General features: G+C 47.4%; 1 protein-coding gene across 2 annotated transcripts in view; it reads right to left on the reverse strand.

Annotated features, from left to right (window-relative positions):
• Nucleotides 1–23,612, reverse strand: part of CLDN10 (claudin 10) — a 99,770-nt gene that overhangs the window by 8,986 nt on the left and 67,172 nt on the right. The gene's annotated exons all lie outside the window — the stretch shown is intronic.

Consider the following 23,612-nt stretch of genomic DNA (forward strand, 5'->3'; position numbering starts at 1 on the left):
GCTGCTGCTTCACTGAGAAGTTATAAAGGGTAAAACTTGGAAACCCTGGAGAAGTATTTCTGAGTAGATACTTGGAGTACATATTGCAGTCCAAACTCTATGAACCCATTCCAGCTCTCCGATTTGTAGATCACTACTTTGGATATCCCATGTAAAGAAAGAAAGGACCATAAGAAATGTTCAAGGCACTGAACATCATACCAAGGTATGACTATTGGTATGTGTAAATTTACTCACATGAACAAGCACACATACTTGTTTCACGTTTAATGTACTAGTTATTTTTTATGATCTCTTTCTTTACATGATCCAAGTTTCAGCACCCACTGCCTTTTGTCTTTATATACCAATTTTGGCACTTTAATCTCTCTGGTTAGTTTCTTCCCCACCCCAGCATAACCAGTTAGCATGGGACTCTAATCTGGAGAGCCGGGTGTGATTCCCCACTCCTCCACCTGAAGCCAGCTGGGTGACCTTGGGCTAGTCACGGCTCTCTGGAGCTCTCTCACCCCCACGCACCTCACAGGGTGTTTTGTTGTGGGGATAATAACGACATACCATGTAAACCACTCTGAGTGGGCATTAAGTTGTTCGGAAGGGTGGGATATAAATCAAATATTATTATTATTATTAGTAGTAGTAGTAAGCACACTCCTGCATGCCTTGAGTCCAGAACATAATTCTGCATAGACTGCCTGTTTTGCAGAATTCTAAATGCACTCATACTGGGTTTCCAAAGTGATTGATGTCCATCCAGAGAGACTGATTTACAATCACAGCCAACCTTCCTGTATTTACAATGTGCAAGATTTCAATCTGCCAGGAAAATAACCACTAGTTTCAAGGGATAACTGGTGTTTGCTTAGCACTGTGCAAAGCAGCTAGAAATCTGGGTAAACCACTTTCTTTCCAGAGCCACAACCATAAAACTTGCACAATACGATAAAGATGAATTTGTCGAAATGACCTTACATAGCCAATTGTCTCCACTCATTTCCTTCCTCCTCTGCCATAATGCTTACCTTGTCTATCTTTACTGGGTATCGTAACTGTTGACACTCATAGAAATTGAACAAAGGAATGGCGCCTAACAAAGCAATCGTCCACAATTATTGCATCCGATCGGGTTTTTTCATACAACTTTTAAAGGTTGAAGTGTAACCCTTTTGAGGAAAACCAGGCTCAAACAACGGGCTCATTTGGAGATATGAGGAACCATTTACATCTATACCCAAAAGTCCATAGATCACTTTTGCTCAGTTAAAAAAACAAACGCTATTTACATCAAAGGCTTACAACTGATACCTCACTATGCAGACTGGCTGAATGTCAAAAGGTTCTGTAGGAAAGGGACAGATTTCCTTAACAAACAATTTTGGTGGAATATTTTATAATGCATCTAATAAAATTAGATTTTCTGTGCAGATGGGGAGGAGGAAGGCTAGAAGGGCCAGGAGATAAAGTTGCCGGAACCCTTTCCAGATTTTAGCTTCACCACGCTCCTGAAAAACGTTAACTGCAGATGCCAGTGACTCTGTTTTCAAGACTCTTCCGCACAGTGACGGGATACAGAAATGTAAAGCTGAGATGGCTTAGGATTCTCAAAAAGAGCCAGCAAGGTCTTTGAAGATCGGAGTAAGAAGATTCGAACTGCAGCAAGGAAGTGCTATTTAGCACATGATAGCCAACTTATATTGCACCCTGCAGCAGAACCACACAAGGCATCTCTAGTGGAGAATAAAGCAACAGGGGAGGGAAATAATTTTAACACCACCCAACAGAAAATTTGCTGGCTGTATTTGTGAACCAAATTAAGCCCTGCCGGGAGCTGCCTCTACACAGAAATAACGCCCTAATGCATCCTCAAGGCGATATTCTCCGTTCTTTCCTTGGCCATTCCCTTGCACTTGCCACCCTGAGCCCCCAGCCTCACCAGAAAGCTTTTTGCTGGCCTTAAAAAAAAACCCCTCTGGTCACTATATCTCTATAGTAAAAAAAGTGGGACGGGGTGTGTGCATACGTGTGCATGTGTGTGAAATGGCAAGCACAAGGGGCTCACAGCAGCAAAATGGTGCCGATGTGCGCAGACATTTTAAAAATGAACACTTTTCTGTCCAGACAGCTTGCTAACTTGTTTGGACTACTGTCTTTTAGGAAATGTGGTCGCAAAAAGAGGTTCGGAAAACATTGAGCAAAACATTGAGCAAAGCACAAGGAATACCTGGAAAGAAATTAAAGCTGCCAAGTTCCTGGAGAAAAAATAGAGTCTTAATAAGATGCTGTTACCAGGTGCTGTTATTTACCTCCACTCAAGGGTCATTTTGTAGAAAAAGAGCTGGAGGAACTCATTTAACATCTCTCATTAGCATAACTCATTCGCATATGCCACGCCCCTTGACATCACCAGAAATGTGTCATTAGCGTAACTGATTTGCATATGCCACACCTATGACATTACCTATCCTGGCTGTTTTGGACCCAATCCTGGCCATTCAGGGCCGAAATTGGGCCCAAAATGGCCAAAAAGGGGCTGAAAATGGCCAAAAAGGGGCCTGAAATGGTCAGGATCTGGCCGCTGCTGAGCGGGAGAGTGATCCACCACCTGTCAGAGGCCCGATCCGGGCCATTTCGCCCCCAATCCAGACTGAAATGGGCCCAAAATGGCCAAGAGTCAGGTGGGCGGGGCCACCTAACATGTGACCTCTTTGGGGAACTGCCAGAACTGCATTCCTGCATGTTCCTCCTCAAAATGAGCCCTGCCTCCACTCCATGAAAAGCTTCATCCGCCCACTTCCACACATTGAGCCTCTGTTAAAGGGTCTGTTAGCAACCCAAGGATGATATTATCTGGATCTTTGGGGAAACTTTGTTTTGGTTTGGAAGCCGGGGTGGATCAGAATAGCCGTGTGGATGCAGCCGGGGACAAGCTGTACCTGGGTGTCAGGTGTATAATGATCAACAGGAGATCATTTGAATCCAGAGTAGTACTGCTAAATAGCAAAGAGTGGAATGTTCATTTGGCACTCAATTCCTCAGTGCAGCAGGAGGCCAGACAGCCTCAGTCTTCCCAATGCAAGCAGGCCGCCAAGTAGCAGGTATGAAGAGATGGGTGAAAGGACCAGGGAAAAGAAAGGGGGGAGAAGTTGCAGCTGCCTTGGTTCCCCCAGGCTTGTGGAATGTAGAGCTGACTGCATCCTCTCTAGGTGCATTATGGTAACTCTACACCAGAGCAAAATTTCCATATAAACAAACCTCTGAATACCGGTGGCAGCTGGGGAAGAAAAACAGGGTTTCTCACCTGTAACTGTTGATCGTCGAGTCTCTTCTGTGCAGACACACATTGGGACTGCGCAGGCGCAGGCCAGCCGCGGAAAAGATTTTTCTAGCTCTAAGAGATGTGAGGGGGACGTTCGGATCCACCGCGCATGCGCGCCGGTGTTCCCGCCAATTTTGAATGCATATATATCCGAACGTCCCCGGCATTCCCTCAGTTCACCTGAGCCGCCGGAGAAACAATGGAAGAAACCAAGCACTCACAGCGGGGCAGGCGGGAGGGAATGTGTGTCTGCACAGAAGAGACTCGACGATCAACAGTTACAGGTGAGAAACCCTGTTTATCGTCTTCGTCCTTCTGTGCAGCCCCACATTGGGAGAGTAACTAGCATCTCACCAATGGGGGCGGGTGTGAGTGTCTACTTGAACAAGGACTGCAGGACAGCTGTGCCCACAGCCGAGTCACGTCGTGCATGCACATCCACAGAATAGTGCTTGATGAAAGTGTCTGCAGTGGACCATGTCGCAGCTTGGCAGACGTCCCGGAGCGGCACTCCTCGTAGGAAGGCAGCAGAAGCAGCTTGCGCTCGAGTGGAATGAGCGGTAACCAACAAGGGACACTGGACTCCAGCATGCTGATAGCAAAGTTTAATCGTAGACACAATCCAGCGAGAGATGGACTGGGCAGAAGCAGGTGAGCCCTTGCGAGGGCCAGAGTAACACACAAACAGGGCAGGAGACTTCCTGAAACATTTGGTGCGGTGCAAATAAAACAATAAAGCACGCTTTACATCCAATGTGTGTAGTGCTCGTTCCCCTGGGGATGAAGGTGTTGGAAAAAAGGAAGGGAGGAACACCTTTTGCTGTAGGTGAAACCTTGAGACTACCTTGGGCAGAAACTCCATGCTAGTGTGGAGCATGACAGTACCAGGGAAAAACTGCAGGAAGGGAGGGTCACACCGCAGGGCAGACAGCTCCCCAACACGCCTAGAGGACGTGATTGCTACCAGGAAAGCCACCTTCTGAGTGAGCAAAGGTAGGGGACAAGAAGATAGAGGCTCAAAGGGCTGGAGCATCAGCCGGGAGAGAACCAGGGAGAGACTCCATTGCGGAATGGGATGGGCCCTAGGAGGGAAGGTCTTGAACAGGCCCTTCAGGAACTGCTTGGAAAGCCAGTGAGTAAAAACTGTCTTCCCATCAATCTGCTCATGGAAGGCAGAGATTGCAGCCATGTGGACCTTAACACTGGAAAACGCAAGGCCCTGGGAGCAGAGTTCCAGGAGGTAGTCCAGGATGACAGGAAGCGGGCAACTAAAGGGAGAAACCCCCTTCAGGGCCAACCACCGGGAAAAACGTGACCACTTCCTCTGATAGGACAACCTGGTGGACGGTTTCCGGGCATTCAAGATCACCCCAAGCACTCCAGAAGAGAGGCTCACTCCCGGGTGCCCAGAAGCCAGGCAGTCAGATTCAGTACAGCCACATCGTGATGCCACACCCCGTCCCTGGTTAAGAGGTCCGGGGCGTGAGGCAGGGAGAGGCATCGCCCCTGGGACAGGGAAAGTAAAAGGGGGAACCAATCCTGGCGAGGCCACCGAGGGGCAACGAGGATACAGTGGGTTCGGAAGGCCCTGACCCTGGAAAGAACCTTGTACAGGAGCGGGAAGGGCGGGAAGGCATAAAAGAGCCCTGGGGACCAAGGTATTTGGAAGGCATCCCCTAGGGAGTGGCGGCCAATGCCGGCCCGGGAGCAGAACAGCGGGGCCTGTTTGTTGCGGGCAGTGGCGAAGAGGTCGACCAACGGCGTGCCCCATGTGCGGAAAACCTGGTCGAGGTAAACCCTGTTTAGGGACCACTCGTGCTGAGGCAAAAACACCCTGCTCAGCGCATCCGCCGAGGTGTTGAGATCCCCGGCAATGTGCACGGCTCTGGGAAGGACGTTGTTGACCATGGCCCAATTCCATAGAGTCGTTGCCTCCTTGCAGAGCTTGAGCGAGACCGTCCCTCCCTGCTTGTTGAGGTAGTAGCAGGCCGTGGTATTGTCCGACAGGACCTGAACCCTCCTGTTCCGAATGGCATCTGCAAAAGAAGCGAGGGAGTAACGGATCGCCCTAAGCTCAAGAAGGTTGATATGCATGGATGCCTCAGATGGGGACCAGATGCCCTGAGCCGAAAGCTGTCCACAGCGCCCCCCCCATCCCAAGTTGGAGGCATCGGTATAAACCGTGACCTCAGGTAGGAAGGGGCCGAAAGGACAACCTTCAGACAGGTTCCCAGGGACAGTCCACCAGGCCAGAGAGCGCAGCACCACCCTGGGGATGGAAAACCTCTGGTGCTGACCCATGGTGAGGGGGTTGTACCTCCGGACAAACCAGTTTTGCAGAGGCCTCATACGCAGGCGCGCAAAGAAAACCACCCCTGTGGTGGAGGCCATAAGGCCCAACAGAGTCTGAACCAAAAGGGCAGTCTGATACCGGCAATGCATAAAATGCCGGGCCAAAGCGGAAAGCCTGGCCAACCGGTCCGGGGGCAGGTAGGCTCTACCCAGCAGGGAATTGAAATGGACCCCAATAAACCTAATGGCCATGCCTGGGGTCAGGATAGACTTATCCCCATTAACCACCAAGCCCAGCCTAGCCAGCACGGACAAAGTGAGGGCAATATGGGCCTGGAGAGAGTCAGGTGAGGGTCCCACCAGGAGCCAGTCATCCAGGTACGGGTAGATAAAGCAACCCTGGGACCGCAGGTATGCCACTACGGTGGCCATGCACTTTGTGAACACTCTGGGTGCAGAGGCTAGCCCGAAGGGCAACACTGTATATTCATACACAGAATCCCCATACACAAACCGCAGGTATTTCCTGTGGCCCTCAAATATAGAAATGTGGAAGTAGGCATCCTTCAGGTCTAGAATGGCCAGCCAGACGCCCACTTCCAGGAGTTCCATGACTCGCGCCAGGGTCAGCATGCGAAACTTCTCAGCCTTCAAATAACCATTGAGGCCTCGAAGGTCTAAGATAGGCCGGGAACCTCCACCCTTCTTATCCACAAGGAAGTATCTGGAATAAAATCCCCATGGGGAAGTAGAGACATTGACCACCCGGACAGCACCTTTGGTAACCAACTCCATAACATTATTGTGTAACACAACATCACAACATGGAGAACAACGGGGAGGGAGAGAGAGAGGGGGTGCATCCGTAAACATTAACTTGTAACCATGGGCCACAATGGACAGGACCCAAGCGTCAGAAGTAACACGTTGCCAACAGGGCAAAAAAGGTCGAAGCCTGTCCAGAAACTGGCCAGCAGAGGAAGCACCCTCGGAGGCCAACGGGGGAGCGTCCAGGCGTAGTCAGAAGACCGAGGGCTTCTGCGCCGAGGTTGAAGGCTTGGGCGAAGAGGGCTGTTGCCTGCCCTTGGACCGGCCGGAGCGCCTGGAAGGGTGACGCTGCTGGGCAGAGTAGGATCGGTGACCGTAGGACTGGCCCGAGAAGAAGCGCCCTTGACGCTGCTGGTAAGGCTGGTAAGGGGTCTGGTAGGATCGGAACCGACCATAACGATACCTCGGACCCGACGACTGGGCTGAGGGGGCGACCCCGAGGGACTTGGCCGTCTGCTGATTCTTCTTCATCAGGGAGAGGGACTCATCCGTCTTCTCCGAGAAGAGCTGGGGCCCCTCGAACGGGAAGTCCTCCACCTTCGCCTTCTTCTCTGGAGGCAGGGCCGTGGACCGGAGCCAGGCGTGCCGACGCAAGACCACCGAAGTTGCCATCGCTCGCGCTGCAGAGTCGGCGGCGTCCTTGCCAGCTGTCATTTGCTGTTTTGACAGCTTCACGGCCTCGGCTTGGAGGGCCTTAACCAGGTGGCGGCGATCCTCCGGGAGGTCGGAGAGGTAAGAGGACAGCCTCTTCCACAGGAATAGATTATAGGATCCCATTATGGCCTGGAAGTTGGCAATACGGAATCCCAGAGACGCGGATGAGTAGAGTTTCCTGCCCACGCCATCCAGCTTTCTGCCTTCTCGGTCCGCCGGGGCCGACGAGGAACCGGAACGGAACCGAGCCTGACCCTCCTCAGCCACGATCGACGAGGGTTTCGGGTGATTGAAGAGGTACGGGCAATCATCTTGCTTTAAACGGTAGTACCGTTCCACCTTCTTTGCCGTCGCGGACAGGGACGCCGGCGTCTGCCAGAGCGCGAGAGCGTTATCAACAAAATCCTCCACAGGGGGAAACGCCACCGACGCGGGGGACCCGGAATACAGCGCCTCCAGCAGCTTACTCTTGGGCTTGGAGGTCGTGGAGGAGACGTCTATCTCCAGCGCGGCGGCCATCCGCACCATTTGTTCGGAGAATATGTAATCGTCATTCGGGGACGATGAGCGGGGCCCACCCACGGTGTCATCCGGGGAAGGATCCGAGGCCGCGTCTGAAGAGCACTCCGACGGTGACGCCAGACCTTCATCATCCTCGGAATCCGAAAACTCCGGCGAGGTTTGCGTCGGAACCGAAGACCGGTGAGCGGTCGGGGCCGACGGATAAGTTGCAGGAACCGGCGGTCGCAGAGGCAAGCCCGGAGGTGGAGGAGCGGGTGCTGGGAGCCCGACTGGCTGAGCCGGAACGGAGACCATCGGAACCGACGGATGTTGCAGGAAGGGCAGCGACTGCTGGAACCACGCCACAAAATCCTGCCAGGAGGTCATGTTCCCAACCCCCGCGACCGGTTGGCAAGGGGGCAGAGGAGCAGGCACCGGGGCAGGCCAGCGAAGAGGCATCGGAACCGACGAGGTAGACGGCAGTGGAACGGAGGCCTCTGAAGGCGCCGGGGCGGACGGCAGGGAGCGCTCAAAAGATTGGAACGGTTCCGGGAAAGGCGGAAACGGCATAAATTCCTCGGGAACCGACGGAGGAGGCGTGCAAGGAGGCGACGGGGTGTGGAGACTCACCACATCGTCGGGTATCAGGACTGGTTCGGCCGGAGAACCAGGCAGCACAGTCGGAGCTGGGGACAATGCACGGCCCTTGGCCCTCGACTTCGCCTTGGCCTTCTTGGACGGGGGCTCCGAAACAGCCTCCGGAACCGAAGGCTTGGAGGAGGACTTCGGCTTGGGAGCGGAACGCTTCTTGGCCTTCCGGCTCGAAGGACGATCCCCGGAACCGGAATCAGGTCGGGCCTCCGGAACGGGTTGCCCCGTCGGTTCCGAGGGGAGCGGCTCTGGCGACTTACGAGACGGCGCCGGTGACGGAGCGGCGGAGCGCGGCCTATCTCCCGAAGAGCCCGATGGCTTGGGGGGGAGAAGGTTGGCATCCCACAAGAAGGCACGGAGCCTGCCTTCCGATCACTCCTTGCCTTCGGAGTGAAGGACATACAAATGGAGCAGCGCTCGACAACATGCCCCTCGCCCAGGCAGATGAGGCAGAGCTCATGGCCGTCCGAATGGGTCATCTTAGTGCCGCATTTATGACACTTTTTAAACAAAGATGTCTGCGACATAATGAACGGTATCTCCCGACAGATGACAAGGGGAAAATACCGACCAGCAGAAGAAACGATCCAAAACTCCGAAGAGACGCTGGAAACGAACGCTAGACAATAAGAACCTTTTCGACGGCGGCGAAAAAGGAACTGAGGGAATGCCGGGGACGTTCGGATATATATGCATTCAAAATTGGCGGGAACACCGGCGCGCATGCGCGGTGGATCCGAACGTCCCCCTCACATCTCTTAGAGCTAGAAAAATCTTTTCCGCGGCTGGCCTGCGCCTGCGCAGTCCCAATGTGGGGCTGCACAGAAGGACGAAGACGATCTTGGACTTTACGGCATTTGCTGGCTCTACAGGGCAACTGGTTGGCTGCCGTGTGAATCAGGATGCTGGAAATAACAAACTTATCCAGCAGGCTGCGCTTAAGTTCCTCGTGCATGTTGCTTAACACTTGGCACGGAGAGTGAGCACGGAAGATGCTCATCCCATTCTGGCCCTTTAAAAGGTCAAGGTAAATATTTATCATCTTCCATCTTCTGGCAGCAAATTATAGCAAAAAGTTTCTGATAACTTCAGCGGTATTAGAGGAAAAAGAGATGCACTTTTAAGATTGAAGATTAGCGATCGCCAAAGGGCATGATTATTCCTCGTGACTTCATTTGCCTTTTAAGTTCAAACAAACCTTTCATAGACTCCCTCCCACTTTACTTCAATTTACAGATCAGCAATGAAGTGAAACAAACCTTCTCTAGGATGCAATAAATGCAGAAGTGACTGGAAGTCTGTCAGCAAATTTATCTACACTTGAATGGGGGCAGGGAGGCTGTATCTGTACTCATTGGGAAAAAACACTTAATGAAAACAATTTGAATTAGGTGGAAGAAAGAATATCGATGAGGCGATTCAAATCCATTATTAGATTTGGATAAATTACACCCATACAGTAAGGCATGGCAATTTTATTGCCCCATTGATACTATAAAATTACAGTAAAAACATGGTTGCCAGGGTTTTTGGTTTTTTTGCTAGCCCTGCTCCTGTGCCTTTAATGGCAATCGTACTCTCAGGAGATCTGCTAGTGAAGATTTTCTCAACCTTGATCTCGGTGCTAGGAGAAACGTTACCTATTTAATTTCTGTTTGTCATGCTGCCACTGTAATTATTTATTTAGCTATTTATACCCTGCTTTTCTCCCCAACAGAGATCCAAAGCAGCTTACATCATTTTTCTCTCCTCCATTTTATCCTCACAACTACCCTCTGAAATAGGTTAAACTGAGAGAGTGACTGACCCAAGCTCATCCAGCAAACTTCCATGGCAAAGCATAGAATCTACCCTGGGTCATCCAGATTTTAATTCAGAACTCTAACCACTCTACTTTACTGCCTTTTTAAAGAGCAGGGCCAGTAAAAAAAATTTTTTTTAAAGGAACTGTGAATTCCTTATTCTATCACAACGGGAGAAAAATGCTCTCTTCACAAAAATTCACAATTCTCTTTCACATTGCAGATGTAAAATTAGGCATGAAGGGACTCAGGCACCGTAAACGAAGGCCGAAATGGCCTTCAAGCAGAAGTGGGGCCTTTCCACACACATATTCAAGGTTAATTAATTCTAAATTCTAATGTGTGCCTACAAAACCTGTGATCTACTGAAATGATCGCAAGATATTTTCACTTGCCCAATGCCTGGCAATTCATTTATTGTTGGCTTCCCTGGAAAGCAGCAGAAAAACCAGTTATGCTAAGCCCTGGTGGGCCACTAGACATACATAATGAGCAGGATATGGCCCAGGATTCAGTTATGTGGCCCTGGTCTAATGTATTAATTTCAAAGATTTTTCTTCTCTGAAGTGTGATGTCTTTCTGGGCTACATTCTTTAGGAACACCTGTAAATCAAGGAAGCCATTATTTTTCTGACAGCTCCAATTTATTGGCACTGTTAGTAGCTAATTAACGTATTAAGGTGCTGAAGCATGAAGGTATTTACCCAGAGGTCCTCTCAAGTTTAATTTATGGCTAATCTCCTAGGTAAAAATGGGTAAACATTTACCCCAACCAATATAGCCTGCATGTGCTAAAAAACAAAATGGTTGCCATACAGGGGTCAAAGGTAAGCGCAAGTTTTGTTGGAAAGCAGGAGGAGAAAGCAAGGCATAATCAACTCATTCAACCAGCACGGAGTCTTGGCTTGGTGGGAACAACAATTAGCCTAACGGTCATCCAGTCCAAGGTCCTGAGTTGTGGTAGGATCAGGGAAACACAAATATTCCCCAAAAAATTAGCATTAAGAGTTTGTCAAAAGACAAGTATAACAGAACACTGTGGCACAGGTGCGCATGGGACAAAGAATACTGCTCCAAACAGTAATCGACATCATGTAAATGGGCAGAGAAGGATGGATGGAAATCTCCGGTCCGCTCTTTTGTCTGAATTTTAAAGGTCTCCAATGGCCAATCTTCATGTTATAAAGTCTTCATATTTGTTAGGGAACAACACAAGGATTTTATATCCGACATGTGATGTCAGTTTTGTGCGCTGTTCTACTTGCAACCGTGGGGTGCATTGTGGGACTTTACTGTAAACATTACAATGGAACAGTCTGGTCCCCCCTCTGATATTTGTGTGTATTGGTTTAGTCCCATGGGAGGGGGGGGGAGTCTATTTCTTAGTTCTGTTTGTAGACTGGAAGAGCGCTCTTGTCCTGAATCCTGTTGCTGCTGCCCCTGTGTCTCCTTTCTAATAAACAGATTTTGTTCTGAACACACCCATCTCCACTGTGTGAGCCTAACAGCAGGAACCCGAGCGAGCTGCCTATTCTCAACCTGCAAGCAAAGGTAACATCATGGAGGGATGAAGCAGCTTCAGTCTCTCTATCTTGGTGCATTTTTCACATCCTCACATTGCCCCGTAGAGTTGCATAACCCATGTCATTTATGGGGTTACATGTAATTTCCCCAGTAGAGCCAATAGAGGCTGTAGAGGCCACTTTGAGGACACAAGAACTTTGCAATATGAAGACTGACCCCAAATTACATTTCGGAGGTGGGCCCCCTATGCCAGGAAAACTTCATTGTCAAAAGTTCTGCAGTGGAAAGGGTTTGAATCAACGCCCCTGTGTACACGGTGATCAGCTGCCAAGGAAGGAAGGAATTGCAGTTTTAAGTTAACAGCTGTATGCAAAAGGCCTTTTTCCTCATCCCTGCATGGTATTTGCAAAAATTTCATCTTCTTAATATCCATGACGGGTACAGGATCCCTATCTTCCTTTGCACCTTGTCAACCTACCACAGGGTTCAAACTCACATGAATTAGAGTGCCAAATTCCCATCCTGCAATTGCCACGGGGCCATGCTCAAATTTTGCACTAAGCTCAATAAGCATTGATGGGGAATAGATTCAATCGCTGGCTCAGATGATAGCTTTTAGAAATACCACTTTCCTCTAGCTCTTACGCTTAGTCTATACGATGCAGGCATCACAGGAACACAATAAATTGTATGTTGCCCATCCCAACAATTCCCCTTGATCTTGCATGGTTGCATTAAACTTCTGGAGTAGGACGCTTCAAGGTTGACTGGCCGTAGAGGTGACGTTCCAAAATGATTGAAAGAATGGGGACCATCTAGTAGTCTGTGTCTATGGCTCTCCTTTCAAACTACTGACTTCTACAACTTCCTTCAAGAAGCTTGCAATGCATTATGGAATAAGTCCTCCAGAGCTCTGGGGAAAGTTATATTTCCCCTGATGACAAAGACTAACAAATTGCAGATTCACACTCCTCCTTGTAACTGTATTCGAGAGATAAGAGTGATCATGGGGGATATGGAGGGGCAATCATTTATGGAGGTGGGCAAGACATTGTTGGCTACCTTGGAACATCATTAAATAATCTGTATAAAGCAGGGGTCCCCAAACTAGTTAAACTTTCAGAATTTTGAGAACGGAACGAGCGCTGCCACAAAATGGCCAGCAATCAGAAAATGGTTGATGTGGGGTACTGGGACTAATCACAAAATACTGGGAAGTTACAAATAAAGCATATGCCTATGAAGTCAATTGTGATGAGGCTCTCCTGCTCCAGAGAAATGGAGGGACGCCAGGATTGGCTCTGTCAACTGTTGGGAGGTCGTGGGGCATGTGTACCTACCGTTCCCTTCATCATGAGCATCAGTGTACACTGCTGCACCCCACACAATCACATCACGTCTGGTCCAACGTAGTGTTTTGGTTTGATTCTTAAAGAGCTGGCCCTGACGTGGTATCATCGCTTTTGGTTACACCAGAAGCAATGTCATCATGTGAGGTGTGGGAGCACATGGGGACCTGGCAACCCTATGGTGCCCACGGGCACCGTGTTGGGGCTCACTCATATAGAGTATGACAATGAAACTGCAAATTATCTGGCGCTCAAAGCGGCCTGAAAAGGGCTAGGCAGTGTGTTAGTCACCCCTGCCCTCTAATGGGTATATCTTTCCTTCTACAGCTCTATGCAGGGAAAAGCATCACTGGTTCAATTTCTGTCTGAAAGGCACAGAAATGAGGGGGAAATAATAGTGATCTCCTGTCTGAAATGTTGCCAACAGAGAATACGGAAGCATAAAGTCATGCATGGAACATTCTGAACAGAACAGCCTCTTAGCACTCCACCAAAATCTATCCGTTGTGCATTGCCGCGTTGATGTAATATTCCCACAGCAATCCACCCCCTTTCTTAACATTCTACGGCAATCTTATTTTAGGATGGGTCATTTCCATCGCAGAGCTCTGAACTGAAAATGTTTTTTTAATGTACATGTAACATTCCACAAGAAAGAAGCTCAACGATGTGCAACAAAACCCCATGGCAACGTACTGCAACTTGGGGTGAGAAAGAACTAAACATCAGAACGAAATCAATGCCCCCCATCCTATAAAACAGAAACACACTTAGGAATAGACAGCTAGTTCTTTAAAAGAAATCACTGAATGCCAAAAGCCCAGCAAATGCTTTAACGGACCCTCTGAATTTCTGTAACGATGCAACCTCTTTAAAACCCTGTCTGGTAATGTGTTCCTTTACCATTTAGGCGCTCCAAATGCTTATCTCATGTGGATAAGAGAAAATGGCAAGACCTGGGAGAGCCCAGATGGTTTCTCATGATAACATTGTCAATTCCTTAGGAGACAAATGGACAGGTGCTTTTTTTAAAAAAAGGACTCCTCTAACACAGCCTGATGCATTAGAGACCATTTTAAGGTTCAGATTTACAATGACACCTGCCAGCCTAAAGTTGTTTACGTTTCTTTAAGAGCTGCAGGGCAGAAAGGCATCTTTTTCGAACATAAAAGAAAAAAATGGACCCTGTCTAGGTCAAGAGGTGGCCATAGTGGTCCTCGGCAATGACAGCCCCCTCAGAAACAAAATTCCACCATGGTTCAGAAGTATAAACAAATCAGATGGCGGGCCTGCCACTGCTTCCTTGCTCTTCCTCGGAGGAGAAAGGCCGTGTCCCATTTTATCCTTCCAATAATTCTTCCTCTAGGTTGCTGATATCAATATTTCTATCACTAGTTTTTGAGCAACGTTGACCAAGAAACTACACGGTGAACTTGGACGGGTACGTTGTTACTAGGGTTGCCATCTCCAAGTTGGGAAATTCCAGGAGATTTGGGCAGTGAAACCTGGAGACGGCAGGGTTTGGGGAAGGAAAGGACCTCAGCAGAGTATAATTCCATAAAGTTCACCCTCCAAAGCAGCCATTTTCTCCAGGGGAACTGATCTCTGGGACCTGGAGATCAGTTGTAATTCCAGGAGATCTCCACCATGTGGAGGCTGGCAACACTATTTGTTACACAGAGCAGGAGCAAATAGTTATTAGATGTATCTAGTTCGGGTCTGGCAACATTCCAGAAGAAACCTATTTCAGTTTGTTTGCTTTTTAAAATGCGCATTATTCAAAAGAAATCAGTCAGATAATTAATCTCATAGATTTGGCCTGTTCAGCTCTGGAACTTGCCAATGTCAGTCATAGCTTGGCTTGCTAGTGCCCGGGCCCTGACCCCCTGCCTTCAGATACTGTTGCCGGCTGCTGCTCCAGGGGGCAGCGGGAAGGGGGGAAAGGCTGCATTGCATGTGACGTGACATCGCTTCTGGGGAAAACTCAATTAGTAGAGCTACCCTCCATCACTTCCATGTTTACCTTGGAAGGGACATAACAGCATACGCAATGTCATGCCCCTGTGTCCCCACCCCCAATCCACTCACCAGTTTCCAGGCAACCCTAGGCCTAACTCTTGATGAAGAGGAAGGTGCCTTTCAGAACAAACATCCATTCCCACTGGCAGTGCCATTAGAAGTGGAATTACATCTTTCTAAGTCTATTGGCTAGCCCAGCCTTGCCAGCTCTTGAAAGCTACATAGGGTCAGGCCTGGTTAGTACTTGGATGGGAAACCACCAGGGAAGGCTATGCAAAGGCAGGCAATGGCAAACTACTACCTCCGTTCATCTCTTGCCTTGAAAGCCCTATGGAGTCGCCATAAGTCAGCTGCAACTTGCTGCCGCTTCAAACACACAAATCTATTGAAGCAAATAGAATAAGAAGGGTGTAATTCTGATCAGGACTGCACTGTCAGTAGCCTTAGCCCACACAAGGAAGATGTGGGAGAGTATTTTAAGATCAGGGAGTGAGAATTTTAAGCGACTTTCAGTCTCAGCATCTCCTATAAATGAATCATTGCCATTATTTTAGCAACTGATTTGTTAATGGAAATCCTAGCAAGTCATGTCTTTCTTTCCTGAGTTCCAATATTATCATGAATATATGTGAGGAGTAGAGATGGACACGAACCGGGCCAGCAGAAGATCACTTCCAGGTCAGCAGAAGGTCTGCAGGAAGTCCATCCCATTGCCTAGGAAACTGATTGATTGGCACCAGGCTGTCTGCAGTGACGAACCAAAAAACGAACCAAACAAACCAGTCTAAAAGTTCATGGCAGTTCGTCAGAAATGGGATCTGACGAACCATGGTTCGCGAACCACGAACCAGCCTGGTTCGTGCTTAATTTTGGTTCGTATTTCAATTTGTGCCCATCTCTAGTGAGGAGCACACGAGGCAATGAATACAGACACAGAATGAGCTGGTTCCATATCTGTTGTGCTTAGAAGAACTTCAAGCTTTTTTCATATAATGATGACAGGGTGATTTATAATTTTGCTTTCTGACCAGCGCTAGATCTGAGGTCTCAGGGGGACAAAGCTTCATTCAGGTCACCAACTGACCAGGAAAACTGACCTAGTCTGTTCTTGTACTTTAAACAGAAGCTTGATCCGCACAAATCCAAGATAACACTTTTCACAGCACAGGCGGGAACCATCAGCCCCCACTAGTGTCTGCATATCAAGGAGATGTGAAAGGAGCAGGAACCTAGAGTAAAAATGGCAACCTGATACTGCATGGTCTACAGGCATACACTCCCAAGCTGCCATTCAAGGCTAGAAACAATTCTACCGGCTGACATTCTCTGCCAAAATACTGCTAAAGATTCAGATTCCCTATCTTCCTCTGCACTTGACCAAGATGAAAGAGAAACAACTTTATTCAGGTGCTCTCCTAAGACCTGAGCCCTGGGGGTGAGGAGACATGCTCTGCTCCACTAGCTATGGCTTCTCTTGAAGTTCATAAATCTACCCTGATGACAAGGTGAAGACCTTTGTGTTTTGCATTCCAAGCTCAGAAACAAGTTCACAATAGCAGAGTCCCTTAGCCTCAAAACATCCCTATTGGGATAGCAAAAATATGCTCAGGCCCAAAGGAAAAAGCTATTGAAGCAAACAAGGCTTTACCTTTAAATGAAAGGTAAAGGTATGTTCAACAACAGGTCAGGAATCCAGCAAAATCCAACTTTGTGTGGTAAGAATAAAAAGATGGACAACACTAGCTCTTCTAATATGTCATTATAAATGCCTAATAGAGTGAAAATGCTCATAAAACTGCAAAAGGGTATAAAAGAGTTATAAGATCTTCATGCTACTTTATTCTGGGGACCGACTGTCATTGAAGAAGGGATGGAGACTTTGCTACCATTTACCTCAAGAAGCAATATTACCATCTGTTTTTTGAAAAAACATGCAAAAACTTCCCAAGGTGATTGTTAAGACAAAGAGCAGTCCTAAGCAGTTCTGCTTGGAGTTCTACACATGTCTCTTAAATGGGGCTTACTCAGTACTGCGCTGTTACTGCATTATGGAGAAAATGTCTGAACTGAAATGAGGACAAAATTGGTCATAGATGAAGGAGCCTTACTCTGTGGAAACAAATATGGGGCGTATCTAGATAATATCAACCAGCACTGCTAGCATGTTTCCACATACTGGCTCAAATATCACTGTCACATTGAATGTATATAAGAGAGAGCAGGGCTTTTTTTCTGGGAAAAGAGGTGGTGGAACTCAGTGGGTTGCCCTCGGAGAAAATGGTCACATGGCTGGTGGCCCTGCCCCCTGATCTCCAGACCGAGGGGAGTTGAGATTGCCCTCCGCGCTGCTAAGTGGCGCGGAGGGCAATCTCAACTCCCCTTTGTCTGGAGATCAGGGGGCGGGGCCACCAGCCATGTGACCATTTTCAAGAGGTTCCAGAACTCCGTTCGACTGCGTTCCTGCTGAAAAAAAGCCCTGAGAGGCTTTCAATAAGTACCAGAGAAGATTCATGATCCAGAGTGACGATGTGTCATTAACAGAAGCAATGACAATTCTTCCCAGCTAAGACAGGTATCTACCAAATCCACAAGAAAAAGATCAATTCATTCCTTTGCTTGCCCATGATCTCCCATTGGATGGGTTGATGTGTCACAAGTCCCTCAAGATGTTGCTTTGCAAAACGTTGGATCAGCCCTACAACTCGCTTCTTGCAACTGGGTGATAACAGGGGCAGGAGACAATATCAATTTGTCCTTCTGTTGCTGGCATTCTACAGAAAGGCACACATGAAAAATATCTATCTGGGAATGTGAAATAAGGGAGAGGGAAGAAACAGCAGAAGATACTAAACATTCCTCCAGTGCAGGTGCTCTTTGGAGAAGATACTGCTGATCGCCACTTTTTGTTGCTCCATGAGATGAGTGGATGTGATATGACATGCGCTCCCCCTGGTGATGGTAAAAGCTCTCATGTTCTCCACATCACAAGAAGTCAGATGACTAAGTAAGAAGATGAGTAATAGTGAATCAACATGGGATGAAGCTGGACTTGAATCTTTGTCAAGCTCTACCATGGAAATGTCAATGAATCCTTGAGTATGGTGCACTGGACATACATGGACATACATGAGAAAGGCTGCTATGGGCAGAAGGAAAAATCAAGTCCAAAAGCTATCACTTCCAGAAAAGGTTGCAAATTTGCATAGCCTAAGAATGCATCTAGAGAGCTGCATTGCAGAGTCTTGAGCTACACAGAATAGAACCAAAAGAATGGAAAACCATAAAAGTAAAGTTTGTTCCCATTATATTTGCTTTAAAAAAACATATTCATGATGCTATTTAATGTAATCTGGAGGGACAGCAAGACATCAGCAAGGGCCCTTTTCACACTGCTTCCTTGCTCCCGGGATGTTGCGAAATATCGCGCAAAAAACACAGATGATAGCGTCTTCTTGCAAGAGTGTCGCGCGATGTCGCGCAAAACTCTCGCAAGAAGACGCTATCTTCCGCGTTCGTTGCACGATATTTTGCAACGTCCCGGGAGCAAGTAAGCAGTGTGAAAAAGGCCAAGGTGTCCATGCAGTACATGATTTGTTCGTATTTATTTATTTAGAAAATTTGTATGCCACCTCTCTAGAACTAGCTCAATACTAAAATAATAACAAAAACAAATAAAGCAATAAAAACAAGTCAAACCAGGTCATTAAAAATCTGCCAGGGTTGAAAAGCTGCATAAAATAAACCGTGTGATCTAAAATAATATTGATGAAACAGTCCTTAGTCTCGGATTAGATCACAAAACAGAAGGATCCTCTTAGTGAAAAGCTTGGGTAAAGAAAACTATTTGACCTACAGGATAGCAAGGCAAAGTGTTAGGTGAGCATCAAGGCATGGTGCCTGTCTATAGTTGCCACCTGACTCACCTCTACAAGTGGAGGCACAGAAAGCAGGGCTTGAGAAAAGGATATTAACCGGTTGCCTAGACAAAAAAAGAAGAGGCAGTCCATCAAGTACCCCAGCCCCAGTCTGTTTGGGGCATGAAAGCACTTTTGAGTTGTGCTTGGAAACAGATGGGCAACCAGGGGTGATACGAACCCAACAATTATCTGGCTACCACATTCTGGGCTTGTTGGACTCCAAACTGCTTTCAAAGACAGCCCTGCGTATCTGTTGTAAACTCCGGTTAAAATGCATTGTAGCGAACGACTGACGCAGCAAAGGAAATGGGTGCACAGGAAGTTCTGGTGACGAACTAGATTGCATCTGTGAGAATGACACAAGTATATCCTGAGAATAAACTATCAACATAATATAATCATAAAAAACGTCATTTTAGACTTTTTATGACGGTGGTTGACTAGTTTTTTTATAGAGATTTCATAAAAGTATTTGGAAATAAAATAAATTTCGCCCATCACTCGTTTAAGCATGGTCAACATACACAAAGTTTGGGAGGATTCCAATTTTGCTGCAGTGCACATCTTCGCCTTTGATAAGCCGTTCTTTGCTTCTGTAACTACCACACTAATGCCGCTGTCCAAGGCACAGAACTGCGGCCTCTTTCTTTTAAAAAAGGCAGAAACTGTAGAAAAAGGAGCTTGGAAAGACTGGAAACTGGAGGACTTCAAGCAGCCAGCAGAATATATTACTCTCTGTCACTCATAAATAAACAAGAAAGCACCAATGACCCAAGGTCACTAGTAAACATCACCCTTCCAGTTTTTGACTCCGTATTTTTATGGCCACTTTATATATGAGAAGAGGGCCACACCAAGTATGAAGCAAGGACCACCCCCCCTCCCAGTAGTGCAGTGAAAAAAATAGTTTTATTCGAATATACTGCCTCAATTATATAACAACAACAACAACAACAACATTTGATTTCTATACCACCCCTTCAGGGCAACTTAATGTCCACTTAGAGTGGTTTACAAAGGGTGTTATTATATCCCCACAACAATTACCCTGTGAGGTGGGTGGGGCTGAGAGAGCTCTGAGAGAGCTGTGACTAACTCAAGGTCAGTCTATACCAAGGCCATCCAGCTGGCTCCAAGTGGAGGAGTGGGGATTCAAACCTGGTTAGAGTCCTGCCGCTTTTAACCACTACACCAAACTTGCTATATGGGGTGGGGGGTAGTATATTTGAATAAAAGTATTTTTTCTACTGCACTGCTGGGTCTTTTTGTTCTTTACATATTAAACAGAAGTATTTTGCACCTCATTGGAAGTCATGACCAATCTGGGTTTTCTTGCATATTAAACACAGTGGGCTTCCACGAGGATGTCTTGCTCCTTCTTGGCACCTGTACAGCAGTGCTGTATTAAGGATCACCCATTAAGGATGCCATCTTCTGTTCATTTTGCTTCTGTGTTTTCCCCTGCTTTGCTCTTATCTTTCCCCAACTTTGTTTGATATCAGCGTTTGGGAGGAAAGTGCCTTTGAAAGCTGAGCGGTAGGAGGTTCCCATTTTTACAGGTCATGGGTACCATTTTCCTTTCCTCAGCCCATCCCTCCCCAAAATGAGGTCTTTTGAAACCAAAATAAGTCTTTAGTCCTTTTTGTTGCTGAGTCATAAGGAAAAATGCATGTGCTGCACATTTCCCCTTATAACTCTGCAACGAACAGGACAAGAGGCTTTTAAAATGCATGCTGGAAACTAGTACATTGTTGCAACACATAGCTATACCAATCTAGCACTTCCTCTGCTGGAGGCAATGGTGGCTTCAGAGGGCTGAAGCAAGGGAAATGCAAGGGAAATTACCCTGTGGATGCTCCATTGGTGCTGTGAATGTCTCTGCCATCACCATGCAAGCAGCCGGAATGCCCCCAAACAATCAAGCACCTGGCTTTCTGAAGGTAGCCTCTGCCTAAGCCCCCAGAGAGGGAGTTGGGCAGAAACGGGCAAGGGGATACCCTCCTGGCTTTGTGTGTTCTGTTTCTCTCAAGCATCTTTTTGTTTTTGAAAGATGGGTGTTTTTAGTTATTTGTGGTCCTGTGCATATTCTTCCTTTGGAAGAAGATCTACCAGCCCAGTGGACCTTACTTCCAAGTAAAGATGTTTAGAATCAGGCTGTGTGTTTATTCATTAGCCCCCCCCCCCCCGCAACAGCGACTCAAAGTGGCTTTCATCACTCGCTTCTCCATTTTATTCTCATGCCAACCCTGGGAGTTGGGTTACGTTGAGTGTGTGTGACTGTCCCAAAGTCTCCCAGCAAGCTTCCATGGCAGAGCGGGGATTCGAACCTGCTTCTCCCAGATCCTAATCCCACACTTGAATCATTACACCACATTGGTTTAAAAAGCAAAGCCACCCCAAATCTCTTGCACTGAAAAAGAGGAATGTTTCCCTCTCATATATAACACCTTCTTTCAAATAGCTAACTTCCAACCAGTGCTGGCTTCAGATTGAGGAGGGACGGGCTTCAAACGAGACATTCTTAGGGGGCGGCCTTAAAATAACAGAGACTGGTTTCTAGACCTTGCTCACCCTCCACAGCCCTGGCAGCTGCTGTTGTCCCTTTTCCTACTCAATGACAAAGGGGAGAAGAAGAAATTCAGGCAAGGGGCCGAACACTGGGGGAAGAGACAGCAGCCCCCCTCCCAATCTCCTCTTCACTGCTGCTGCCATCTCCCCATCAGCTGTCCAGGCCAGCAAGCAACCTGGTGATATCACTGCTGGAAAGGCAATAAGTGGGTGGTGGCAGCAACCAAGGGTGGGGTTGGCTGTGGCTCCTCCTTCTCCTTTGCCATCATGCCTTGCCAACCACTTGTCCTGTTGTGAAAGGCCTGGCATTGGAATTGGTTTCAGGAACTTCAATCAGTGTTGGGCCCCCTGCCAGCTTCCGGGCCCTGGCAGATGCTCAACCATGCCACGCACAGAGGTCAGGCCTGCTTCCAACACTTTGCAAAAATCAAGAGCAAGATTCAGGGCAAACATACAAACAGCTGTTTTCACAATGAACTATTATATGTTTCTATAGATGCAACACATACAACCCAGCAGGTAGATGAGGCTGCAGTAGTTGGTTCCACGGAGATCCCTGCCTCTTAGCTCCAAGTAAAAGTGCAGGTTCATTCCACCTCTCCTCATTTCTCCCCCATATCATAATTAGCCGAGAGCATATTTGAGCAACTGATTGTTTCTGCCCTCGAGCACAATCATGTGCATGTTAACTCAAAAGTAACACCCTCCTCAAACTCACAGACTGATTCTCGAGTTAATACGTAACAGGATAACAGCATATTTATTGGGAAGTTAATCCCACCTAGTTCAACGGGGCTTATTACCAGTAAGAGTGCAATCCTATCCACACGTAATTGGAAGTAAATCCCATTAAACTCTATGAGATTACTCCCAGGGAAATATGCAAGGGAGCAGACTGTAAGTTCAGTATAACCAACTGTAAAAGCTTTACCCTTATCGAAATCACTACATTGCGTTAAAAGCTATTTAGGAAAACAGAGAGAAGTTGTTGGTTTCCTAGCAGTGCAAAAGCAGGAATAATTTGCAAGGAGTGAGAGCATGAAGGAAACAGAAAAGATCCTCAAGGATAAGGATCTGTTGAGGACCAAGATCAAGGATAATTCATACCATGGTATTCACCATTTCTATGTATGGATGTGAAAACTGGATAATGCTAACAGGAAAAAGGTTGATTCATTTGAAATGTGATGCTAGAGGAAAGCTTTACAGATAGCATGGATGGGCAACAAGACAAATGAGTGGGTTCTAGATCAAATCAAGCCTGAATTTTCTCTAGAAGCTAAAATGACAAAACTTTGGTACTTTTAGTACTTTGGTAACATCATGAGAAGACAAGACTCACTGGAGAAGACGATAATGTTAGGAAAGGTGGAAGGCAGTAGGAAAAGAGGAAGACCTAAAAAGAGATGGCTTGACTCAATAAAGGAAGCCTCCAGTTTGCAAGACCTGAACAAGCCTGTTAACAGTAGGACATTTTGGAGGTCATTAATTCATACAGTCGCCACGAGTCGGAAGTGAATAAGGAACTCCTGGACAGCATAACTTTTACACAAATGAGAGCCCAGCATTGACACAATAACACCCTGCTTCTATATAGCAAGAAGAGGTCCTAGAACTAACCTCTGTACAGTAGCAAAACCCTTCAACTACACTTAGGGAACAATCCTAAGCAGATCTACTCAAAAGTAAGGTTCATGTTAGTCAGCAGGGTTTACTCCCAGTAGGTGGGAGTTTTTACATCTTCGGTGACCTGATCACAGCAAGTAAAAAAATAAGAACAAGGCCAGGGAGGCGAGCACGTTGGACACATCTGGGGCTAGGCAGGGGCTGTGACTGAGTGGAAGAGCATCTGTTTGGCAGGCCCAAGGTGCCAGGTTCAGTCCCTGGCATATCTAGTTAGAAAGGATCTGGTAGTACGGGATGTGAACCTTTGCCTGTCAGAGTAACAACTGATCTTAACAGACCAAACGGAGCAAGGCAGCTTCATGTTAATGCGACGGCACCTGCCTTTTGATGAATAGTGCATGACCGGGTACAGCCACGCAACAGGTGTGTTGGGTGAGTTCCAGACATCTGCCAAGGAGGTCTGTTTCAGCTACGGATCTTCTACCTGCATACGCACAGAGAAAAGCCAGCACAAACTTCCCTGAGAGAAATCGTATCATGGGCTCTTTTAGGACTATATTTGATT

Source organism: Eublepharis macularius, chromosome 3, assembly GCF_028583425.1.
Source record: "Eublepharis macularius isolate TG4126 chromosome 3, MPM_Emac_v1.0, whole genome shotgun sequence".
Classification (NCBI taxonomy): domain Eukaryota; kingdom Metazoa; phylum Chordata; class Lepidosauria; order Squamata; family Eublepharidae; genus Eublepharis; species Eublepharis macularius.